The sequence below is a fragment of the Piliocolobus tephrosceles genome, chromosome 6 (genome assembly GCF_002776525.5).
Source record: "Piliocolobus tephrosceles isolate RC106 chromosome 6, ASM277652v3, whole genome shotgun sequence".
Classification (NCBI taxonomy): domain Eukaryota; kingdom Metazoa; phylum Chordata; class Mammalia; order Primates; family Cercopithecidae; genus Piliocolobus; species Piliocolobus tephrosceles.
In genome coordinates this window covers 51,889,089-51,909,844 of record NC_045439.1, presented here as the reverse complement: position 1 = coordinate 51,909,844, position 20,756 = coordinate 51,889,089, and the positions used below count along the sequence as shown (strand labels likewise).

At 38.6% G+C, this 20,756-nt stretch overlaps 1 pseudogene; it reads left to right on the top strand.

Moving 5' to 3' along the window:
* LOC111554834 overlaps window positions 1-2,913 on the top strand; it is a 29,210-nt pseudogene extending 26,297 nt beyond the window's left edge.
* Window positions 2,914-20,756: the final 17,843 nt, after the last annotated feature.

Below are 20,756 nucleotides of genomic sequence, written 5' to 3'. Positions count from 1 at the left end.
CTTTGTCTCAAAGAAAAGAAAAGAAACCAACTTACATAATGATAAAAGGGTCAGTAATCCAAGAAGACATAATAATCCTTAAAATGTATGCACCTAACAATAGGACATCAAAATACATAAAGTGAAAACTGATAGACTTGCAAGGAGAAATAGATGAACCCACCATTATAGGTGGAGATTTTAACACCCCTGTATCAGAAATGAACAAATACAGCAGACAGAAAATCAGTAAGTACATAGTTGAACTCAACAGCACCATTCATCAGCTGGATATAGCTGGTATCTGTAGATTACTTCATCCAATAACAGGAGATTATAGATTCTTCTCAAGCTTCCATGAAACATTCACCAAGACAGACCCATTTAATTTTTAACAAACTAAAAACAATAAAAATCATACAATATCTCCTCTCAGACCACAATGAAATTAAACTTAGAAATCAATAACAGAAAGATAGCTGGAAAAATCCCCAAATACTTGGAGATTTAACAATTCTAAATAACACACAAGTCAAAAAAGGAATCTCAGGAAAAATTTAAAAATCTTTTGAACTAAATGAAAGGAAAATACAACTTATCAAAATTTGTGGGATGCAGTGAAAGTAGTGCTTAGAAGGAAACTTATAGCATTAAATAAATATATTAGAAAAGAAGAAAAATCTACAGTCAATCATCTAAACTTCCACCTAAGGAAACTAGAAAAAGAAGAACAAATTAAATTCGAAGTAAACAGAAGAAAAGAAATAATAAACATTTGAGCAGTCATCAATGAAATTGAAAGCAGGAAGTCAATAGAGAAAGTCAATAAAATCAAAAGCTAGTTTTTTGTAAAGGTCAACAAAAGTAATAAGCCTCTAGCCAGGCTAAGAAAAATAGAGAGCACAAATGACTAATATCAGAAATGAAAGAGTACATGATTGCAGGTCCCATAGATCTTATTAATACATGGATGATAAAGGAATATTATGAACAGTTCTATATCCAGAAATTTGATAACCTAGATAAAAAGGGACCAATTTCTTGAAAGACACTATCTGCCAAAACTCACGCAAGAAGAAACAGATGATCTGAATAGGCTTGTGTCTACTACATAAATTGAATCAATAATTAATAACCTTCCAAAACAGAAAGCCCAGATGGGTTCACTGGTAACTTTACCAAACATTTAAGGAAGAAATTACATTAATTATTTACAATCTCTTCTAGAAATAGAAGCAGAAGTAGTACTTCTTTACTTATTCTATGAGGCCATACTTATCTTACTACCAAAATCAGACAAAGGCATTACGAGAAAACTACAGATATATCTCTCATGAACATAGATATGAAAATCCTCAACAAAATATTAACAAATTGACAATACCAGGTGGCAAGGTGGTTTGGATCTAGGCTATGAGGTGCTGGGAGCCTCAGTAGAACTTGCTGCCTCTGTTTCTTTAGTGAAAGAGGAACCAATACAGAAGGGGGGAAAACGGCAGAGCTGCAGATGTTACTAGAGGAGGAGATCCTGTCTCACAAGAGGGCACTGATAGAGAGTTACCAGAACCTGACCCAGGTGGTGAACTACTGTGAAGACAAGAGAAAAGCTTTAGAAGAGACCAAAGCCTACATAACAAGATCTCCGGTTAGTGTCACTTATGAAAAAACTGCAGTGTCTAACAATGTACTCCAGTCGCTGAACATCCAAGCCTTTCAACTTTGAAGAATGGAGTCTTTCATCAATCATATCTCAGAGACTGTGGATATTAATAAAGAGAAAGTGGCTCAAAGAGAGATTGGTGTTTGGACAACACATAAAATTACATCAAGAATTCACAAAGTAATAGCGCCTGCAAATATGGAGCTTCTTATAAGGTATGTTCGGATATACATTGCCTACACAATTCTGAATGATGTGACCCATGGTGTCAAGCATGTAAATAACCAGCCTGCAAGAATTGGCACACTGCTGGCCAGGCACAGTGGCTCACGTCTGTAATCCCAGCACTTTGGGAGGCCGAGGCGGGTGGATCACCTGAGGTCAGGAGTTTGCGACCAGCCTAGCCAACATGGTGAAACCCTGTCTCTACTAAAAATACAAAAAATTAGCCGAGCGTGGTGGCGGGTGCCTGTAATACCAGCTACACAGGAGGCTGAGGCAGGAGAACTGCTTGAACCCGTGAGGTGAAGGTTATAGTGAGCTGAGATCGTGCCACTGCACTCCAGCCTGGGTGACAGAGCAAGACTCTGTCAGGAAAAAAAAAAAAAAAAGAATTGGCACACTGCCAAGAACGAATCCTTCTATCCAAAACCACCAAGTCCTCCCATATGAGGCCAGGAATTACTGGGACAGAATACTCCTTATACAACCCTGGAACCCACTAAACCCCCAACTGTTTCTAATGACTATATATATGATGCATCCTGCTAGGTTTGGAAGTCATCATAATCCAGGCAGGTCAGCTTCATTAAATCAGAAATCAAGGCACACAATGAAAGTAGTGGAGGAAGGGAAGTCAAGAAATCAGAGGAAGCAGTTAGTATTCACATTGCTATACCTACACCTTCACCCGCTATTATTGGATAGTTCAACTCCTCCACCACCGACACCACCAGATAATGTTCTCATGTTTGATGACTTTCCACCTCCACCACCACCCACTCCAGTGGATTATGAAGATGAGGAGGCTGCAGTAGTTCAGTATAATGTTTCATATGCAGATAAGGATACTGCTTGGTCCTCCAATAATTATATTGAGAACATCATTGCAGTGTATGATTATACAAAACAAGGGTGATGAGCTGTCATTTATGGAGGGTGCAGTCATTTATGTTATAAAGAATGATGATGGCTTATATGAAGGAGTCTTCAATCAGGTGACTGGTCTGTTCCCTGGGAGCTATGTTGAATCAATCATTCACTATGCTGATTGATTTTTTTTTTTTTTTGCTTTTAAAGTAGATTCTTATTATTACTCAGTCATATTGTGGGACTGTTGTGGTTAACAGAATCATCTTAGTAGGTTTTAAAATGTGCCCATATTTTCAGGACATGCTATTTTATTGATATAATTGAATGTCTACCCATAAGCATAAATCTTTGAAGCAATTGCTAAACAGCAATTTATACAAGAGGCTGTCCATAACTGATGATGCTTATGTACTTACTTACACATTTTTAACTTTATGACCAGCCTAAATGTTCTGGGGTAGTAGGGTGTAATATTTAACAAATCATGATTCAGACTGTACATGTTTAGGGCAGCTTGGTTACTAATGAATGCTATGTCAGACTACTTAAATGTTAAAGTCAGAAAACTTAAATGGTAGTGCTCATCATTCTTTTTGTTTAGATTCTCTGATTTTAAAAAATGCTGTTTGTTTAAGCATGCATAAAAATATATATTTCGGAATATACTTAAAAGTTCCAAGATTCTTCCAGTTTGTGCAATATTTCCCTGGAGAACTCATACTTAGGCCTTTTAAAATGAATTGAATCACCAAGGTCTCCATGTGAAACAAAAGAAATAAATGGAGGGTTATCTGTAGTGCTGTAATTTGTACCTAAGTTTTTAAGGAGTGGGATTTACATTATAATTTTTTTTCCACTCATAAGTACATAAGTGAACCAAAGGTTTTTGTTTTTCTTTCACTGATTTGCTTTAAAAAAATAAAAGATAGTGACTTATTATAGAAATACAGTTCTATTTTCTCAATATATTGACTTGGAAAAAATTGTAGCCCTATCTCAATTTGTCCCAACAACGTGATGATTTTTATAGATTCAAAATCTGAGATGACTATTTACAAGTTAATCTACTGAATTCCTTTTTTAAACAAACTTTTTTTTTTTTTTTTTTTTGAGGTGGAGTCTCACTCTGTCACCAGGCTAGAGTGGCACGAACTTGGCTCACTGCAACCTCTGCTTCCTGGGTTCAAGTGTTTCTCCTGCTCCAGCCTCCTGAGTAGCTGGGACTACAGGCATGCGCCACCACGCCCAGCTAATTTTTGTATTTTTAGTAGAGACAGGGTTTCACCATGTTGGCCAGGAGGGTCTTGATCTCCTGACCTCGTGAGCTGCCCACCTCAGCCTCCCAAAGTGCTGGGATTACAGGTGCGAGCCACTACACCTGGCCTTAAATAAACTTTTAGGGCTTAGAAAATGTGCCAAAGTGTGCACATTCACTTTGTAGGTAAAATTCTTGAAGATTGCCATATCATTCCTTCAGTTTTACAGTGGACTATGGTGTACCAATTCAATGAAAGGCAATTATAAGGATCTTTTACATATTGTAAAACTGGATGCAAATGACTTGTGAATAGGCACTATTTATTCCATTTCCTGACGCTGACAACGTTAAGGTTTTAAAATAAAATAATTGGGAAAGAAGGTGGATCAGGTATTATTCAGTGAACAGAGATATACCTAACCGACAGATTTGTATTGTCTTTTGACATAATTGAAAAGTAACACATGTATTTGTGTGTCTCCTCTTAATTTAAGGCAGGACTAAAGAAGTGTTTTCTCTTGTTATTGTGTATGTAATTCTATATTGCTTAGGATATTAAAGTAGAACATTCAAATGTGAGTTTCCATGTATTGAGGATTTGTTTGGATTTCAAATTACAGTTGTCTACTGGATGTTACAGACTTATAACAGCGTAATGAATGGTAAGACTAGTAAAAAACATTTATTTTTGAAAATTAAAGCCCATTATTGCTACCAAATCAATATGATTGTTTTATTGGCGTTTTGCCTTTTCACTTTTAAACAAAATATCATTAGTGATCAGCTAGCTATCTTCTGCTTTTTATTTTTCAAGTGGATTGCATAGCACTTCACTTGGCGTATATACCTTAAATTGTTTATATTTCCTTCCAGTTTGGGACACTTAGATTATTTCCAAAGTTATGTTATTATAAACAGTGCCTCAATGAACATCTTTATGCCAGATCTCTCTTGTTCATTCCTCCATATCCACTTTCTACCCTTTTCCATTTTTCTCTCGGCTCTACTCTTCTTCAGGGATTACATTAACTAGTTCCTTTGCCCTCTGGCTTCCGGTCAGCTTCAGACAACATCTCTCCCCAGCAGGAGATTGGAGGGACGAGGGTGAGATCAGAGTGTCAGTCCCCTGGTTCCTTTGTTGTGAGGGCTCCTAGAACTGGCTGTACTTCTCGACCGAAGAGCGCTCTTCTCAAGGTGGCCAACTCTATACAACACTTCCTTCCCAGTTCTCAGAACCCGTCCCTTTCTTTTGGGCCTAAGGGTGGTGACAGCTTTGCTGCTGCTGCTAGTCCTGGGCACCTGCACCATCCCTTGCAGTTTTTCTACAACTCCTCCACATCTTTATGAATTAACACCACTCTAATTATCTTGGTTTGAATGTGCCATTTATTTTCTGACTGATACAACCATTGCAACTAAATGTTTATGTATGTCTTTAATTATCTTCTTTGGGTAAATTTCTAGGTGGAGAATTTGCTTGGACATTGGGTACACTTGTTTTTAAGATGTGTAACACATGCATTGGCATTCATTTTAGATGGACTGTCTACAATCCTGGTGATACAGAGAGTCACCCTTAAAAAATGTGCCTGGACCAGGCACGGTAGCTCATGCCTGTAATCCCAGCACTTTGGAAGGCTGAAGCGGGGGGATCACGAGGTCAGGATATCGAGACGATTCTGGCTAACACGGTGAAACCCTCTCTACTAAAATTACAAAAACAAAATTAGCTGGGCATGGTGGTGGGCACCTGTAGTCCCAGCTACTTGGGAGGCTGAGGCGAAAGAATGGCGTGAACCCAGGATGGGGAGCTTGCAGTGAGCCAAGATCGCGCCAATGCACTCCATTCTGGGTGACAGATTGAGACTCTGTTTCAAAAAAAAAAAAAAAAGTGCCTGTTCTCTGTAGCCAACCAGATGAGAATATACCTAAACATTTAGTGAGTATGAAGAAATTGGCAGGAATACAGCCTACCATTTACTTTGATCTTTGAAAATTTCTGGAGATCTCTAATATTGCTGAGCTTTTTAATAAACCTATTTTGTGAAGGAGTATTACTAGGATTCAGTTAGAAAACGGACTAAAGAAAGGAAATCCAATCAGTTGATGTTGGTTTATAGAGTGAATAAGTAAGACTTCCACATGTCAGTTGTTATTTATCTAGGCTTCTAAGCTATCATTCATCAAATTTCTAACACAGGTAACCATGTTCCCAAATTTGTCTTTACTTTTCAATTTAAGGAGAGAAAGTCCCGATGAAGATTTCTTCTATCTGAGCTTTTCTAAGACAGTGAAACATCTAAAGCAGGTGTGGCAACTATGAATGTTTTCTATGAACTCAGGAGGTACATGAAATATTGCACCTTTTATAGGCTGAACAACATCAATTTGATGTTTTTGCATGTCAAAAATTGTCAGATATCAGCAATTTTACATGCTTTACCCTAGTGATTTTCTCTAAATCAATTTAATTCCATTTTGAACTTTTATCTTTCCATATTGGCATAAAGTTAAGCTTAGTCATTTGCAAGATTTCTTCATACCTCTACCTTCATCTATCCCTATTCTCCCTCCAACCTCCCCCTTGCCTGGAAATACCTCAAAGTTCCAGAGAGAAGAGGATGAGGGGAAGGGGCGAACATCTGCTTGAATTGACTCTGTGTCTTTCACTGACCCCTGTCTGCCTCTGTTCTTTCTATGCTGTTCTGGAAGCATGGCAGCCTCAAGAGAGGCTGCCTAAGGATCTGCATGCCTAGGTGCACTGGTCAGCAGTTTCTTCTCTGGGGTCTTATTGCCTCCATAATAAGTACAACCAAGAGTGCAAAAGGATTTCCAGGTGACCATGCCAAGGCTTACCGTACAGCAAATGGATCACTGTACATAATGCCCAGAATATCATAGGCACTCAGTAAATATTGATTAAAGGAATAAATAAATGATCTAAAGTGGTCAATCTAAGCACAATAAGCACAGTGAGTGAAAAAATAGCAATAGCAAACACTCCTAGGGCTTTTAATGTGGCAGGCATTGTTCTACATGCTTTACATACATTAACTCATGCAGTCCTCAAAACGGCCCTTGGAGGTATGAAATGCAGCAGAGCTAAAGTAACTTCTCAGATTGCTGGAAGGCCCCTGTAAGTCTGACTCAAGACCCTGTATTATATTTGAGCACTAGTTCATATGGCAGCCCGGACATAGACTCAAGGATGATTTCTAACTTCATAGACAAAGAGCTGGGCCTTAGATGTCCTTAGATACTGCAGCTGGCTTCACACAGGTTTCACCAGTGGCATTTATCCATGGTGCTTAAGAGTACTAACAAATGCCAGGCAACATCCTGGCATGTAGCCAGCCCACTGGCATTCCTGTCTGGCACACTTTGCAGGACTGGTCATGTGAGAAAGACAGCTAACAGCAACAATCACTGGGTGATGAATAGCCAGAAGGAGGGCAGCTCGAAGCATGACGGGGACAAGAAATGCAATCGGGAAAGGCTGACCTGGAACTTGGAGCACGGTAAGTTAGGCTGTGATGGATGGAAGGCAGCAGCTGCACGTACAACATGCTGGCAGGCATAGTCTGAGAAACACTGCTTAATTTGAATCGAATGGGCAGCTTGAGAGGCAGGGAGGCGAGCAGTGACCAAAGCCACAAACCGAAACACAAACCTTTCATTAATCTTTCCAACCACACTCACGCTCTTGGCAACACAACTTCTCAATGAGTTGAACATAACTTATTGTTGTTCAGCATCATTTTTAATTAATTAATTAATTAATTTTATTTATTTATTTTTGAGGCAGAGTCTTGCTCTGTCACTCAGGCTAGAGTGTAATGGCATGATCTTAGCTCACTGCAATCTCTGCCTCCCATGTTCAAACAATTCTTCTGCCTCAGCCTTCTGAGTAGCTGGGACTACAGGCGTTCGCCACCATGCCTGGCTAATTTTTGTATTTTTTTTAGTAGAGATGGGGTTTCACCATGTTGGCCAGGCTGGTCTCGAACTCCTGACCTCAAATGATCCACCCGCCTCAGCCTCCTAAAGTGCTGGGATTACAGGCATGAGCCACCATGCCTGGCCTGCATCATTTTTCCGTATGATACAGGGCTGTGGGTCCAGGACCATGCATTATGAGACTTACTATAAAAACAAGGAAGAACTGGCAGAAGAGGCTTCAAGCTAAGATCTAATGAGAACATCTGAGCCAATCTCTGGCAAAGGTTCCTATTTAGCTTTCTGAAATGAAAGTTCTAGAGTATACTGAGGTGCTCATGAGTAGGCACAGAGTATTGTTGATTCTCCTTTATTTCACTTCTCGAAGTCATGGGCTCCTTCTCTTATTTTCTTCTCTCCCCATTGTGCTTGTGGCTTCTGCATCTCAGCCTGGGTGAGAGCTCTGGGATTCTGGTGGCCAGGAGACTCAACCTAGCAGAAACAGATCCTGAACAGTCAGTGTGATGCTGGGTTTTATTTTGTTGTGAATCCATTTGCCCAACTTACAAGAGAAAGACACTTCATGGGTCAGTGACTTGATTCCAGGCCTCAAAGGAGATGTAATAGTGATGATTAAAGGTAAGAAGAAGAATCTTATTTAACTTTCAAACTTCCTAAGGATCTTCATAAAGTCAGCCTCTGAAACAGAAGTGTAATTCAAGTCATAGTAGCTTCACATTTACAAAAGCAATTCCAGATTCAAGTGTAAAAGATTTGTAATTTCCTTTCTAACTAAGGTCATATGAGCTCTTAGATGGTTTACTATGTGCTTAGTAATTTATATAATCATACCACTGTAGATCCGGAAGAAATCTCAGAGATGATCTGGTAAAATCCTTCGGTTTAGAAAAGATGGTAATGAATAGAGGGATTAATGGACTCATCCCATGTCATGCATCTGAGGAGCGGAAAAAATCAGTGACGCGGGAACATCTTTTCCCAGTTCCTAGTTGCAGCTGACCATACTCCTGGACCCTTTCTGTCCCTGGGGTGTCAAAGTGACGCCCTGGCTGGCTTACTTCAGCTTTATATCCTTCCTCTTCCCCTCCAGGTACTCTGCCTCTAAGGACGACGTCTGCCTTGGCCTGCCATGCATGGAATTCCAATTCATCTTTACTGGTTCTAAAGGTGATACTTTGACCTCCGTGTGCTTCACATTTGCTTTTTATTTCTCAAATTGTTCAGAATCCAGGCTGGGAAGAGGAATGCTATAATGAGGTTCCCCTAGAGACTTCAATACCTCGTGGAATCTTTACTTCCAAACATCCTTTCATTACAATTTGCTGCTCTCTGCAAAGCTTCAGAAGGAAAATAGCAGAGGTCGTCCTATCAGAGCATAAGCAGAATTTGTCTTCTTTCTTCTTCATATTCCCTTCAGCATCACATGAAGCTAAGTGTATAGTTGTAACTCAATCTACTTATTGAATGGAACAAGCCCAGTTCTGGAAAACTTCCTTTAAAAGCAAGTTTTTTGGCTAAGTGCAGTGGCTCACACCTGTAATCCCAGCACTTTGGGAGGCCGAGGCTGGCGGATTACTTGAGGTCAGGAGTTTAAGACCAGCCTGGCCAACATGGTGAAACCCCGTCTCTACTAAAATTACAAAAATTAGCTGGGCGTGGTGGCACGCACCTGTAATCCCAGCTACTCGGGAGGCTGAGGCACGATAATTGCTTGAACCCAGAAGGCGGAGGTTGCAGTGAGCTGAGATCACACCACAGCACTCCAGCCTGGCAACAGAGTGAGACACTTTCTAAAAAAAAAGAAAAAAAAAGCAAGTTTTAAAGGTAAAGAACAATGAAGAGAAGATGTTTTGTGAGCATTAACCACATGATTATCCTAGCTGCATTCTCTCAGAAATCTATTTCACTTACTCTTCACAGTAGTCCTAAGTGGTAACTTTCATTCCCCACCTTTTTACATATGAGGAACTTGAATTCCAGAAATGTCAGGAAAGTGGCCCAAGGTTGTACAACAATTGGCCTCGGAGCTTGGTTTTGAGCCCTGGTAGGTCAGATTCCTGTGCATTTATACAGCACCAGGCTGATTCCAGTAAAGGAGGATCCAGCCTCTGTTACAAAGGTGAGATGCATTTCACTCAGCTGCTTGCTACAGTGCTCGTCTATACTTCATGGTGGCCTGGTGTCTGTTACCTCTTTCTTTGGTAACATTACTCCAGTTTTCCTTTGGAAAATCACCTCTTTCCCACTTTTACTACATATGACGTAGAAGGGAGCTGACTCCACCACTGACTTCAGGAGTACGTATGTAATTGGAGCCTCAGAAACTGACATAGTCCTTCCTCCTAAAACCACAGTGGTTTTTCAGAGGTCAGCATGTGACCTAAGCTCAACCAAATTCAAATAAACTCCAGACTTTTGCTAAAACTATTGGGAAAGTGATCTCTCCCTTTCCCTAGGGTTACTAATCTCATAGGGTGAAAACCTAAATCTATTGGTGGAAACTCCCAAAGAGAGCCTTCCAGAGAATGATGCTGACAGAGGAAAGCAGGGCCATGGGTGGGAGCAAGAGTGAGGGATTCCTGAGTCTCTGGATCTTGCTGTACCTGAAGCCAAACTCTCCTTGGACTTTTCTGTGACATCAAGCAATAAATTAGTCCCTTCAGTGTTCAAGGAATTTGAGCTTGGTTTCTGTCATCACTGAGACAATTCTTCCTTGGTTCTACTGTAAGTAGACATTTGACTAATATTAAGTGGCCATAGTTATTCACTCTAAGCTTTACTTTTGTTTATTCTATCAGTCAAGGGTACACTACCTAAGGTCTCCTTTTTAATTACACAATATGGGTTGAGAATTTGTTTGGCCTGGGGGAGTAAATTCTAGTCAATTAAACTATTTACAGAACACTCACTGTGCTCAAGAAACTACTACATCATGGAGAGAATAAAAGACGAACATGACTGTTTTAGGGCACAGGTAGGTCATTGAGCCCAATTGGATGAGCATGAATTAATACTGCAGCACCTGATTCCAATTAAGCAGGAAACTCCCCCACACCCACTCCCCAAGCTCTGTTCTGAAGGTGAGATGCAGTTTATTTAGTTGCATGCTGTGGTACTCATCTGTTGTTTTGGGAGGGCTTGCAGCCATTTCCTCTTCTTTTGGTGATGGTGCCCCAGGCATAAATCAATTTGTCTCTATAGGCAAATCAATAGAGACAGAAAGTAGATTAGTCATTTCCAAGTAAGGAGACTGGGGTAAAATGGGGATTGGCTGCTAATCGGTATGGGATTTCTTTTTGGGATGATAAAAATATGTATATAATTGTGGTGATGGTTGCACAACTCTTAATATACTAAAATCATTGGATTGTACACTTTAAAGGGGTGAATTGTATGGTTTATAAATTATATCTCAAATAAGCCCACACATATGTAGTAGTACCTCATTGTCTGTGGAGAATACGGTTCAAGACTCCCAGTGGACACCTGAAACTACAAATATTATTAAACCCTATATATACAGTTGACCCTTCAACAATGTGAAGGGTAGAGGTGCCCGTCCACCTGCACAGTCAAAAATCCACATATGGTCGGCATGGTGGCTCACGCCTGTAATCCTAGCACTTTGGGAGGCCAAGGCAGGTGGATCACCTGAAGTCAGGAATTCGAGACCAGCCTGACCAACAAGATGAAACCCCATTTCTACTAAAAATACAAAAATTAGCTGGGCGTGGTGGTGGGTGCCTACTGTAATCCTAGCTACTCGGGAGGCTGAGGCAGGAGAATCGCTTGAACCCAGGAGGCAGAGGTTGTAGTGAGCCGAGATCACACCACTGCACTCCAGCCTGGGTGACAGAGCGAGACTCTGTATCCAAAAAAAAAAAAAAATATATATATATATATATATAACTTTTGACTCCTCTAAAATTTAACTTAATGATAACATGAACTGTCGATTAACATGTATTTTTTAGGTTATATATATATTATATACTGTATTCTTAGTAAGTTAGAGAAAAAATGTTATTAAGAAAATCACAAAAACTGGAAAATATATTTACTATTCATTAAGCGGAAATGGATCATAATAGAAGTCTTCACCCTCAACTTCTTCATGTTGAATAGGCTAAGGAGGAAGGGGAGGAGGATGAGAAGGGGTTGGTCTTGCTGTCTGAGGGGTGTCAGAGGCAGAAGAAAATCCATGTATGAGTGGACCCATACATTTCAAACCCATGTTGTTCAAGGGTCAACCAAACTATGTTTTTTCAATCCATTAACCACGATAGCTACTAAGTGACTAATAGGAGAGGAGTGTATGTGGTGTGAATATGTTGGACAAAGAGATGATTCACATCTTGGGTGAGATGAAGCTGGATGGCTTGAGATTTCATAACGCTACTTAGAATGGCATGCGATTTAAAACTTATGAATTGTTCATTTCTGGAATTTTCCATTAATATTTCCCAACTGCACATAACTGAAAATGTGGAAAGTGAAACCATGGATAAGGAGGAACTACTGTATATGGAATTAGCAGTAAAGGAATAATAATAATATGTTAATCTTTAAAAACTTTGTTTTATCCTAAAACATATCAATGTGATTTATTCTCCAAAGGTATGATGTAGGGCCAAGATTTCTTTGGGCATAGGTTTGCTGATTGCAGTTCTACATTTGTCTTTCTGGCATAAACCACGCTCATAAAGCATTATCTATGACTTTCTTTATATTTTCTTTTTTGCTTTCCATACCCCACAGACCCAATGTTATTCTTTACATTTTCTTAAGAGATGAATGAGAAATTGAAGATATTTGCGAAGTCATTGCAAAGGTCTTTTGGATTTTTTGGAATTTTTTGCAATCTTTTGTAGTTATCTCACCCACAACTAATTTTTTATAACAGCTTTATTAAGATAAAATTCACATACCATAAAATCCACTCCTTTAAACTATACAATTGAGTGATTTTCATATATTCAGAGTTATATACACACCTAATTTGACATTAAAGTTTCTAGCTATTTGCTTTTACCAACTCTTTCCAAAGCAATTCACATAGTTTTAACAAACAGTTCTTTTTTTGTACTCAATATTTGACTAAATTATGAAAATACAGTAATAGGTATCTGACATGAACAGGTTTATGAGGAATACCACTGATCTTTGAGAAGCCCACTCAATTGTAGGCATAGAAGTGCCGGGGGGTACTAGGGTAGCCTATACTTAAAAGTGTTTTGTGTTCCATATACAAAGTCAGTATGGAGCAGAAAGGAGACAGCCATTTCATTTGGAGAATTAGTTAAATGGAGGCTGGTTAAGACAGTTTCTCCTGATGAAGTAAAATGCTTTGCAAGTTCAAAAGAAGAAGAGAAAATCTTTTAGCTTTATCGAAAAAATGGCTTTGAAATGGGCCTATTAGAATGGATAAAAGGGTTTTTTTTTAAAAAAAAAAAGAAATAATTTTTAAATGAGAAAATACAATGAACCTCCATATACCTGTCATTCAACTTCAACGTTTATCAACACATGACCAACCTAGTTTCCCTTATACCCTTATCTACCTTCCCCACTCTGCCCCTTGGAAAGATGGGTACAATTTTGTTTTTATTTATTACTTTATTTCCAAATTGGAGTATGACTTTGGTATAGCAAAGCACACAAACCTTAGCCATACAGCTCAATAAAGTTTTACATATGTATATTCCAGTATACAGTACCACCTAGATCAATATATGGAACATTCCCAGCTTATGAGAGGGCTCCTTCATGTCCCCTTCTAGTCAATGCTGCCCCACTTCCTTTTTTTTTTTTTTTTTTTGAGATGGAGTCTTGCTCTGTCGCCCAGGTTGGAGTGCAGTGGTGAGATCTCCCCTCACTGCAAGCTCCGCCTCCTCCCGGGTTAAAGCCATTCTCCTGCCTCAGCCTCCCTAGAAGCTGGGACTACAGGCGCCCGCCACCACATCCTGCTAATTTTTTTTGTATTTTCAGTAGAGACGGGATTTCACCGTGTTCTCCAGGATGGTCTCGATCTCCTGACCTCGTGATCTGCCCACTTCAGCCTCCCAAAGTGCTGGGATTATAGGCGTGAGCCACCGGGCCCGGCCAATGTGGCCCCCCACTTCTAAAGGTAACTACTATTCTGAACCTCTATCACCATCAGTTAGTTTAATCTGTTCTTGAACTTCATATAAATGGAATGATACGGTATGTGTCCAACTTCTTTTGCTCAATCGCATGTCTATGAGATTCATCCATGCTGTTTCATGTAACAGTAGTTTGGTTTTTTTATTGCTATACAGTATTTCATTATATGAATACACAATATCATTTTTTCATCCATTTTACTGTTGATGAGCATACAAGTTGCTTTTAGTTTTTTGCTATGAAACTTCTTGTACATGCCTTTTGGCATTTCTGCTGGGTGTAAATACTGAAATGGAATTTCTGGTTCACAGAGTACATATGTGTTTAGCTTTAAGTTACTGCAGGTTTCGTCAATTGTTTTTTTGTTTGTTTGTTTGTCTGTTTGTTTTTTGAGACGGAGTCTCGCTCTGTTGCCCAGGCTGGTGTGCAGTGGTGCGATCTCGGCTCACTGCAAGCTCCGCCTCCCAGCGTCAGGCAATTCTCTGCCTTAGGCTCCTGAGTAGCTAGGGTTACAGGCGCCCACCACCATGCCTGGCTTATATGGAGGGGGGAGCCGGTTTCACCATCTTGGCCAGGCTGGTCTTGAACTCCTGACCTCCGGATCCACCCGCCTCAGTCTTCCAAAGTGTTGAGATTACAGGCGTTAGCCACTGCGCCCGGCTGCTCAATTGTTTATACCACTGTACACTCCCACCAGTAATGGAAGGTAGTTCTTTTAGTTGCTGTACATCCTTACCAACATTTAGGGTTGCCAGTCTTTTAGCCACTCTCATGGAGATAAAGTGGTAATCACTACTCTTTTTGTTTTTCATTTTTATTTATTTTAATCAGATATGTATTTATTATGTAAGATCATGATGTCATGAACAAGACCTAATTTTTTAAAGTCAAGGTTTTTGAGGTGTGTGATGGTTAGTTTTATGTGTCAGCATGGCTTGGCTATAGTACTGTTATTTAATTAAATACTAACCTGGGTGTTGTGGAAGTATTTTGTAGACGTGGTTAACATTATCATTCAGCTGACTATAAGTAAAGGAGATTGCCCTTAATGATGTGAGTAAGCGTCATCCAATCAGGTGAAAGGCCTTAGACCAAAACTGGTTTCTCAGAGAGGAGAAAATTCGGCCTCAAGGCTGTAGCATCAACTCCTGACTGAGTTTCTAGTCTGCTCGTCTGCCCCACAAGTTTTCGACTTGCCAGCTCCCGCAACTGCATGAGAAACTTTCTTAAAATAAATATCTTTATATATGTATTTAAAAATATATTTCTATGTGATATATATATATATATAATTTTTTCTGGAAAATCCTAATACAAGGTATGCTTTATATACAGTAAAATTTATCTTTTTTTTAACAGATTGATGTATTTTGACAAATATATACAATGTTATCTATTATAATTATATATAAAATTATAATCACCACTAAACAAAAATATAGACCCTTTTTCTCATAGTCTTTTGTAATCAATCCCCTCCTCCATCTTGAGCCCCTGGCAGCCATTGATCTGATTTCTATCCCTACAGTTTTGCCATTTCCACAATGTCATATAAATGGAATCCTAAAGTATTTAGCCTTTTGTGTCTGGCTTCTTATACTTAGCATACTGGTTTTTATTAAAAACTTTTTATTGTGGTAAAATATAAACAACACAACATTTACCATTATAATCATTTTAAAGTATACAGTTCGTGGTATAAAGTACATTCACAATATTGTCTGTCTAGTTCCAGAACTTTCACCCCAAATGGAAACCCTATACCTAGTAAGTAGTCACTCTCCATTCCTTCTTCCTCCAGTCCCTGACAACCACTAATCTGCTTTCGTCTTTCTGGATTTGCCTATTCTGAATATTTTATGTAAGTGGTGTCGTATAAAACATAACCTTTTGTGTCTTGCTTCTTTCACTTGGCATAATACTTTCAAGACTCATCAATGTTGTAACATGATTCAGTTCTTCATTCCTTTTTATGGCTGAATAACATTCCATTTTGTGGATCTACCACATTTTGCTTATTTATCAGTCAATGGACATGGTTGTTTCCATCTTTTGGCGATTATAAATAATGCTATAACAAGCATTGGTGTACAAATATTTTGCTTGAGTCCCTGCTTTCAATTCTTTTTTGTCATTTTAAAATTTATTATTTTTTAATTTTTAGTTTGTGCGGGTACATAGCAGGTGTATATACTTATGGGTATGTGAGATGTTGTGATACAGGCATGCAATGTGAAATAAGTGCTTTCAATTCTTTGGGGTACATACTCAGAAGTGGAATTGCTAGGTTATACGATAATTCTATGTTTAACTTTTTGAGGAAGCACCATACTGTTTTCCACAGCAGCTGCATCATTTTACATTCCTACCAGCAATGTACAAGGGCTCCAATTTCTCCACATCCTTGCCAACATTTTGTTTTTTGTTTGTTTTTTAGACAATAGCCATCCTATTGGGTGTGAAGCTGTATCTTATTATAGTTTTGATTTGTATTTCCCTTATGACTAACAACATTGAGCATTTTTGCATGTGCTTGGTGATCTGTGTATTATCTTTGATGAAATATCTATTTAAGCCCATTTTAAAATTGGGATTTTGTCCTTTGTTGTTGAGTTGCAAGAGTTTTTTATTTATCTGGACACTGGACTCTTACCAACTATATGATCTGCAAATATTTTTTTCTCATTCAGTGGATTGTCTTTTCACCATCTTAATAGTGTACTTTGATGCATATGAGTTTTTAATTTTGATGGAGTCCAACTAATTTTGTTTTGGGTTCATATCTAAGAAACTATTGCCAAATTCAAAGTCATGAAGATTTACCTTTATGTTTTCTTCTAAGAGTTTTCTAGTCTTAGCTCTTATATTTAGGTCTTTGATCCATTTTTGGTTACATATTGCATATGGTTGCTATGGTTTGAAGTTATGTGGCCTCTTCAAAATTCATGTTGAAACTTAATCCCAAGTGCGATAGTATAAGAGGTGGGGTCTTTATGAAGCTATTGGGTCATGAGGGTTCCTTCCTCATGAATGGGATTAGCGCTTTTATAAAAGATATAAAAGAGGCTTCACACAGTGTTTGGCCATTTTGCCCTTCTTTCTTCTGCCATGTGAAAATACAGTGTTAGTCCTCTCTGAAGAGGACAGCAACAAGACACCATTTTGGAAGTAGAGACACCCAGGCCCTCATCAGAAACCAAACCTGCTAGTGTATTGATCCTGGACTACCAGGTTCCAGGACAATGAGAAATAAATTCCTACTCTTTATAAATTGCCCAATCTCAGGTATTTTGTTATAGTAGTATGGTTGAACAAAGACAATGGTGAAGAGTCCAATTTCATTCTTTTATGTGTGGATATCTAGTCATTACAGCAGTATTTGTTGAAGAGACTGTTCTTTCCCCCATTTGATTGTCTTGGCACTCTTGTTGAAAATCAGTTTCCTATAGATGCATGATTTTTATTCCAGGCTCTCAGTTCTATTCCGTTGAACTAGATGTCTGTCCTTATACCAGTACCACACTGTTTTGACTACTAAAGCTTTGTAATATGTTTCAAAATAGAAACATGTGAGTCCTCTGACTTTGTTCTTTTTTAAGATTGTTTTGACCACTAGGTTCCCTTAAAATTCCCATATGAACTTTAAGATTGGCTTTTCTTGGGGTCCTTGGGGTTTTGATAGGGATTGAATTGAACCTGTAAATCCCTCTGGGGAGAGTTACCATCTTAACAATATTAAATTTTCCAATCTGTGAACACAGGATGTGTTTCCATTTATTTAGGTCTTTACTTTCTTTCAGCAATTTTTACAGTTTTCAGTGTACAAGTCTGATATGGTTTGTCTGTGTTCCCACACAAATGTCATCTCAAATTGTAGCTCCCGTAATTCCCACATGTTGTGGGAGGGACCCTGTGAGAGATAATTGAATCAGGGAGGTGGTTTCCCCCATACTATTCTTGTGGTAGTGAATAAGTCACACGAGTTCTGACGGTTTTATAAGGGGAAACCCCTTTCACTTGGCGCTCATTCTCTCTTGTCTGCTGCTGTGTAAGACATGCCTTTTGTCTTCTGCCATGATTGTGAGCCCTCCCAGCCATGTGGAACTATAAGTCTATTAAACCTTTTTTATTTTATAAATTACCCAGTCTCGGGTATGTCTTTACTAGCAGCATGTGAACAGACTAATACAAAGTCTTTCATCAACTTTGATAAATTTATTCCTAAGTATTTTATTCTTTTGATGCCATCATAAATAAATTTTCTTTTTGGATTGCTCATTGCTAGTGTGTAGAAATACATCTGATTTTTGTACGTTGATTTTGTATCCTGCAAATTCACTGAAATCATTTATTATTTCTAATAATTTTTTGTAGATCCCATAGGATTTTCTGTATATAAGTTCACGTTACTTGTGAATTGAGATAGTTTTGCTTCCTCCTTTCCAATTTGGACTGCTGTCTTCAGGACCGATGCTAAGCTGCAGAGGGGTAGAGAGAAAGGGTAAGAAAAATGCCACCAAGCTCTTCTACCATGTTTCTGTGGCCCTTCTCCTATATGAGCATTCCCCTTAGACTATCTTCCAGTGTTCTGATTAAAATTGATTTTGGAAGCTTTTTTGGTGTTTCTGTGGAGGGACAGGTTCTCAGAGTTTTCTACTTTGCCATTCTTGCTGAGACCATGCCAGCACAATGTCCTTGGGATTCATCAGGTTGTTTCAGAAATTCATTCTTTTTTACTGCTGACTGGTATTCTACTGTATTGATGCACTACAATGTATCTGATTGACAGTTACAGGTGTTCATTGTTTCCAAATTTTGACTATTATGAAGAAGCCCTAAAAATTCCCCTATAGGTCTCTGTGTGGATATATCCTGTCACTTATCTTTCATTTGCCTAGCAGTGAGATTACTGGTTGTATGGTTTTATGAATTGTATTTCCTTCAAATTCCTAGATTGAAGCCTAACCCCCAGTACCCCAAAATGTGGCTATATTTGGAGATAAGGCCTTTAAAGAGGTACTTAAGTTCAAGTGGAGTTGTTATGATGGACCCTAATTCAATATATCTGGTGTAGTTATGGGAAAAGATGAGGATCCACAGAGAGACACCGGGGTGTGCATGCACAGAGGAAAGACCATGAGCACACACCAAGAAGGGGGCTCTCTGAAAACCATGGAAGAAACCAAACCTGTCGGTACCTTGAGATAGCCTCCAGAACTGTGATTTTTTTTTTTTTTTTGAGACAGGCTAGGGTGCAGTGGTACAATCTCAGCTCACTGTAACCTCCTCCTCCCAGGTTCAAGCGATTCTCTTGCCTCAGCCTCCTGAGTAGCTGGTACTACAGGCACACACCACCATGCCTGGCTAATTTTTGTATTTTTAGTAGAGACAGGGTTTCACCATATTGGCCAGCCTGGTCTTGAACTCTTGATTTCTCATGATCTGCCTGCCTGGGCCTCCCAAAGTGCTAGGATTACAGGGGTGAGCCACCATACCCAGCTGTGTTAAAGCTATTTTTTAATGACAGCCCTAGCAAACTACAGGTTGAGTATCCTTTATCTAAAATACTTGGAACCAGAAGTGTTTTGGATTTTGAATTTTTTAAGAGTTTGGAGTATTTGCACTATACTTACCAGCTGAGCATCCCCTATCAGAAAATCTGAAATCTGAGCATCATGTCAGCACTCTAAAAGTTTCCAATTTTGAAGCATTTCAGATTTTTAATTTTCAGATTAGGGCTGCTCAACCTGTTTTATATATATGCGTGTGTATGTGTGTAAACATATATGTGTATGTATATATGTATATATATAGTGTATGTGTATTTAATTTTATAAGAAATTGTCAAGCTATTTTCTAAAGTGGCTGTGACATTTTACAGTCTCACCAGTAATACATGAGAGTTCCAGTTGCTCTGCATCCTTGTCAGCACTTGGTACTGTTGTAATTTTTAATTTTAGTCATTCCATTAGGTACAGTCATTGTTCAGTGTTCACAGGGAATTGAGTTCAAGACCCCCTGCAGATACCAAAATTTGCAGATGTTCAAGTCCCTTATACAAAATGATGTAGTATTTATGTAAAACTACACACATCCTTATGCTTTAAATCATCTTTAGATTACATATAGTACCTAATACAATGTAAATGCTACTAAATAGTTGTTAAATTTTTGTTTATTGTTTTTAAATTTGTATTATTTTTATTGTCTTGTTATTTTATTTATTTTTCAAATATTTTCAATCCAAGGTTGGTTGAATCCACAGATATGGAGAGCTGATTATATGCCGCAGGATTTAATTATGTCTTAAATTTGTGTTTCCCTAATGACTTAATAACATCGAGCATCTTGTATTCTTATTTGCCACTCAATATGGTTTTAATTTGCAATTTTCTGATGATTAGCTATACTGGATGCATACTTATTGGCCATTTGTAAGGTGCCTGCTCAAGTCTTTTACCCATTTAAAAAACAAGATATCAGTCTTTTTCTTTTGGAGTTGTAGCTGTTCTTTACATGTTCTGGATACAAGTACTTTGTTGTATATCTGTATTGCAAATGTCTTCTCTTAATGGTGTCTTTTGATAAATTTAGCTTGCATGTCACTCTCTTAATGGTGTCTTTTGATTTAGCTTGCATGTCACTCTCTTAATGGTGTCTTTTGAT